Genomic DNA, 6,000 nt, shown 5'->3' on the forward strand with positions numbered 1-6,000 from the left:
CTAAATGATTTGAAATGGAAATATGGTCAACAACAAAGTTGATCCTCTCATCAACATCTACAACTTTTATTTTGGTCATTTATCTATATAACTTTGTTTCTAACAGCTTGAAATTGATTTTGACAATATGACAAATATAATCAACATTTGTAAATACTAAATGATTTCAAATGGAAATATGGTCAACAACAAAGTTGATCCTCTCATCAAGATCTACAACTTTTATTTTGGTTACTTCTTCATCCGACAAAGTGATAGTTATATTATTCACAAAAATCACATTTCTCTCATCTGGTTTATAAATATCAACACAGATATGTCAATTTTGTAAACATTGGTACTATCACTTTGTCGGATGAAGAAGTGACCAAAATAAAAGTTGTAGATCTTGATTAGCTGTACAAGTTAGCTGTTTATGGCTTTCCCATTTAAAGTCATGTAATATTTACAAATGCTGTTTAGATTTGTCATATTGTCAAAATCAATTTTAAGCTGTTGGAAACAAAGTTATATAGACAAATGACCAAAATAAAAGTTGTAGATCTTGATAACCTCTACAATTTTGTTGTTGACCATATTTCAATTTGAAATCATTTACTATCCGAAAATGTGTTATGACTAATAAAATAAATTATTATACAGCAGCTATATATTTTGTACTCACAAATATAAAGACTTACCTGGGAAATGGAAAAATAGTCATCGGTGACGGGCCTTAGTTCAAGCCCGATAGAGATTAATCTATCTCTATCGGGCATTATCTTAGGGCCCGTCACAGATGAGTCATCCGTGACGGGCCTGAATGTCATCTCAATCGGGCATTAGTATGGAGCCCGTCACCGATGAGTCATCTGTGACGGGCCCTACGGCAAAGCCCGATTGAGATAGATTAATCTCTATCGGCCGTAAACTAAGGCCCGTCACTGATGACTCATTTTCCATCTTTCATTTGTTGTGAGTGCAAAATATATAGCCTATATAATTTCTATTTTGGTCATTATTCTATATAATTTTTTTCCCAACAGCTTGAAATTGATTTCAAAAATATGACAAATCTAATTAACAGCATTTTTAAATACTAAATGATTTCAAATTGAAATATGGTCAACAACAAAGTTGATCATCTCATCACGATCTACAACTTTTATTTTGGTCATGTGTAATAAAACAAAATTAGCCATATTAATGACTACACATATCAAGTCTTTGCAATAAAACAAAATACTTCATTCATTATAATAGATAAGTACAAATGCATCAGTCACAAGGTTATGCCTTCGGTATGATCTGAACGAGCATATGCCACAGGCTCTTGGGGATCATCGTCAAGGTCAATGTGAGGTCTTACATGAAGATTATGGTTGTATTCTTCTTCATCGACGACGTTGTCAACTGCTACAATTCGGCGCTTTCCATCCCTCACGATGTGCATCTTCTTGTTTGAAGGGTCTTTTATGTAGAATATCTGCTCGACCTGTTTCGCAAGTACAAATGGTTCATCGGCGTATCCCACCTTAGATAGATCTACTAAAGTGAAACCTTCCTTGTCGGCTTTGACACCAGTGCGTAGATTCACCCAACGGCAGCGGAACAAAGGAACCTTGAACTTGACGTAGTTTAGCTCCCAGATCTCCTCAATGCGGCCGTAGTATGTGTTTGACCCAACTTGATCCTGGAATGCATCTATACGGACGCCGCTGTTTTGCACTGTGCTTTTGTCATCTTGTTTGACGGTGTAAAATGTGTATCCATTTATATCGTATCCTTGCCATGTGTCTATGGTCCAAGACGGTCCCATCCCCAACAACTGTATTGTCTCATTTGGGACAACCGTGGACATTGTCACACGATTCTTGAACCATTCGTTGAACCGAGAATTATGTTCTCTGTTAATCCATGCATCAGATCGCCCCAAGTTCTCATCTCGGATTTTCGCTAAGTGCTCCTCAAAGTATGGGCCAACTTCTGCCATATGTTGAAGCACAGCGTAATGAGCCTGCGCGTACGATGCTTGATCGGGCCTAATTCTTTTCCTTCCGATTGTGCCAACACCTGACAACCTTCCCTCGTGACTAGACGCTGGAACTCCGATAGGATCGGCATCGGACATGTAATTGACACAGAACTCAATAGCCTCCTCGGTCGTGTAACCTTCAATGATGCTCCCCTCGGGTTTAGCTCTGTTACGAACGTACGACTTCAGAACTCCCATGTACCTTTCAAACGGCCACATTTCCCTTAGAAAAGCTGGGCCACATAGTTTTGTTTGCTTCACCAGATGAACAGGGAGATGAACCATTATAACAAAGAAAGACAGTGGGAAAAACATCTCCAGGTGACAGAGGGTATTCACAATATCGGTCTGCAGCCCATCTAGATCTTCTGGATCTATAACCTTCTGTCCAATTGCATTGAAGAAGGCGCACAGACGTTGGATCGTGTGACGCACTTTCGGTGGTAGAATGCCTCTGATAGCAACTGGCAAGATTTGTGTGATTAGCACGTGGCAATCGTGAGACTTCATTCCAACAAGTTTTAGATCGTCCAATTTAACATACTTACTTATCCTCGCTGAATAGCCCGATGGAACTTTAATATCCTTCAAGCATGATTACATTGCGATCTTCTCATCCTTCGACAGTGAGTGGCAGGCTAGAGGGGGGTACACTTTACCTGTCTCTGCATCTCGTATGGGCTGGAGTTCGCTGCAAATATTCATGTCCTGTAGATCAAGGCGCGCGTTCAACCCGTCCTTTGTCTTCCCGGGAATATTCAACATCAGGCCAACCAAACTCTCACACACATTCTTTTCTACATGCATGAGATCAATGCAATGACGGACATCAAGATCTTTCCAGTAAGGTAGCCGCCAAAATATGGATTTTTTCTTCCACATACCCTTCTCCTTTGTCTTGCTACGTTTTCTTTTCTTCCCAAACTCATTGCTTATGTCCTTGACCATATTGTGGACCTCATCTCCGGACAAATCTTTGGGAGCAGGCTGAAGTTCTCTCTTACCATTAAAAATTTTCTTCTTTCTTCTAAATGTGTGACGTAGTGAGAGCCACCTCCGGTGACCCATGTATACCATCTTTCGTGATTTCTTCAGCCACCGGCTTCGTGTATGTTCCTTGCAATCGGAGCATGCCTTCTTTCCTTTTATAGTTTGTCCGGAAAGATTACCGAGTGCAGGGTAGTCATTAATGGTGCAAAACAATAGAACTCTTAGCTTGAAGTTCTCCTGACCATATGCATCCCAAGTTTCCACACTTTCTTTCCAAAGAATCTCCAGATCGTCGATAACAGGCTCCAGGAATACATCGATATCATTGCCGGGTTGCCTTGGACCTTGGATTAACAAGCACAACATAATATATTTCCGTTTAAAGCATAACCATGGCGGGAGGTTATAGTTCGCAATAAGAACTGGCCAAGTGCTGTGAGTACTACTCATGTCACCGAAAGGATTCATGCCATCCGTACAAAGACATATCCTCATGTTTCTAGGGTCGGCAGCAAAGTCTTTGTGTTTTCGATCTATATTCCTCCATTCAATCGAATCTGCTGGGTGTCTAAGCATACCATCATTCCTTCTTTCCGTGGCGAGCCAACGTACTAACTTCGCTTCGTTCGAGTTGGCAAAGATTCTCTTGAAACGATCAATGATAGGTAGATACCACACAACCTTTGCCGGACCACTCCTCTTTGACTTATTTCCTTCGTCAGCACTTTTCTTTCGCTTGTATCGAGAAGCCTTGCAGACAGGACAAGCATCCAAGTCCGCATATTGCTTGTGGTACAATATGCAGTCGTTGGGACAAGCGTGAATTCTACGGACCTCTAACCCCAGTGGACACAGAACCTGCTTTGCTTCGTATGTCGTCTCGGGCAATGTGTTCTCAACAGGAAGCATAGCCTTCAAAATTCCTAAAAGATCTGTGAAACTCTTGTCTGTCCATCCACTACTTGCCTTCAGCTTCATTAGGTCCAAGGTAACTGACAACTTAGTGTGTTTTTCTTTGCATCCAGCGTACAAAGGCGTCTCGGAATCACTTACCAACCTGCTGAATTTCATTCCATCTCTCTCATTCTGGGCTGAGTCCTCAATGCCACGTAACATGTCTTGCAGCAAATCGTGATCCACATCAACCATTTCACCGCCAAATGGAGAAGGTATAAACATTTCATGCTCATTTTCATCTTCCTGATTATGCGCACCACTTCTGTCTGCTGCTGCTCCACTTCCTGATTCTTGCTCTCCATACTTCACCCAACATGTATAGCCCTCCATGAATCCTCGTTGTATCAGATGACCGTGTACGTCCTCTCCGCTATCAAACATATTCTCGTTCTTGCAATCTGCACATGGACAACACATGTAATCACTGTTTCTTCTTATCCGATCCTCCTCCGCGGCGTTCATAAATTTTATTACACCCTTTCGGTACTCCGTAGAATGACGTTTCAAATTTTTGGTATACATCCAACTTCGATCAATTGCTACAAAATAAAAAAACAAATTAGAGGCACATATTATAAGATCAGTGTTGCAAAAGTAAGACGTGATGAAATTTCTCAATTAATGATTTATATTACTCACTTGATTGATCCATTTTGATCACTTTTGGGAATTTAATTTCTGTTTTCCTTGGAAAAAGGACAAAAAATGCCCCCAACAGCCTCCCACCAAAATAGTGAACAGTGGGATACAGTTACACTAGGTGGTGGAGGGTATTTATACTGTGCAACAAATATCTGTAACGGCCCTCAAACAATCAACCGTGACGGGCATACAAGTAATCTCTATCGGGCCTTAATAAAAGGCCGTCAAAAAAGAGTGTCATCTGACGGGCAATAAACTTATCTCAATCTGGCCTCTAGTTGGAGCCCGTCACAGATGACCCTCATCTATGACGAGCTTCTTTTAGGGCCCGATTGAGATATGGAACCCTCATCTCAATCGGGCCTCAACTATAACCCGTCACAGATAAGTGTCATCCGTGACGGGCTTTAGTTTTATGCCGATATATCATGGTTGTGCGACCATATCTCAATCGAGCGAAACTTCGGCCCGATTGAGATTACTTCCTTGTGACGGCCCGCAAATTCCAGTCTTGTTATGGGCCGTCACAGATGGAAGGATCTGTACTAGTGTCCCATGCATGACGGTGATGGTGGTGTAGATGTGTGTGGGCATCGGCAACGGTCCACGGCCTCGTTGGTCCGTGCACCGGTGTTGGTGACGTCATCTTCATATAGACTCCGCCCGCCCTGCCATTTAGCCTTGTCGGTGGAGGTAAAGATGGTGCTCGTAGTGGGGACTAGCATGGCATTGGCTGGGGTGAGAATAAGATGATTGTGTCGGTAGTGGTGCTGAGCTCGAGTATGTTCATGGTGGCCATGAAGAGGTCATCAGCGAAAGCACAAATGACATCGGTGGTCACAAAGAAGTCATCTTGATATCGCTAGGAGTAACAGAGACACCAGTGGAGATTCCAAGCTTGTGGTCACTGGCGGTTGGGGTAGAATCACCCATCTAGCCTAGATGGCACTGGTCGACCATCATCATGGTACATGAGTCAGCCTACTGATCGCTGCTGCAGCACGCACTTAGTATTGAGTGGTTTTATGGGATGTTAGGGGTGTAGCCTAGCCTGGGAACGATGAGATGCGTTCCAGGAGCTGGGTGGCCCTCTTGTATATGCGCCGACAATCGGGGCTAAACTCAAATGATGTTGAGCCGTCTCCGATCGTAGTGGCTTGACTCGGGAGTGCGCCGATGGCGGCCACGAAGAAGCCGTCATGTGTATGGGCGTTGCGGAGTGATAGAGGCACCGGTGGGGATGCCGAGTTCGTGATCACTAGACGGTGAGGTGAGGATTCATGTGAGGATGACACTGGTGGCAGCAACGAGTCGGAGGACTTCGCCAGCAGCAGACGAACGGTGGCGGGGCATACATATATATATAACTGTTTCGTTCATCGAACGGATGAGGTTGG

Source organism: Oryza glaberrima, chromosome 11, assembly GCF_000147395.1.
Source record: "Oryza glaberrima chromosome 11, OglaRS2, whole genome shotgun sequence".
In the NCBI taxonomy this organism is placed as follows: domain Eukaryota; kingdom Viridiplantae; phylum Streptophyta; class Magnoliopsida; order Poales; family Poaceae; genus Oryza; species Oryza glaberrima.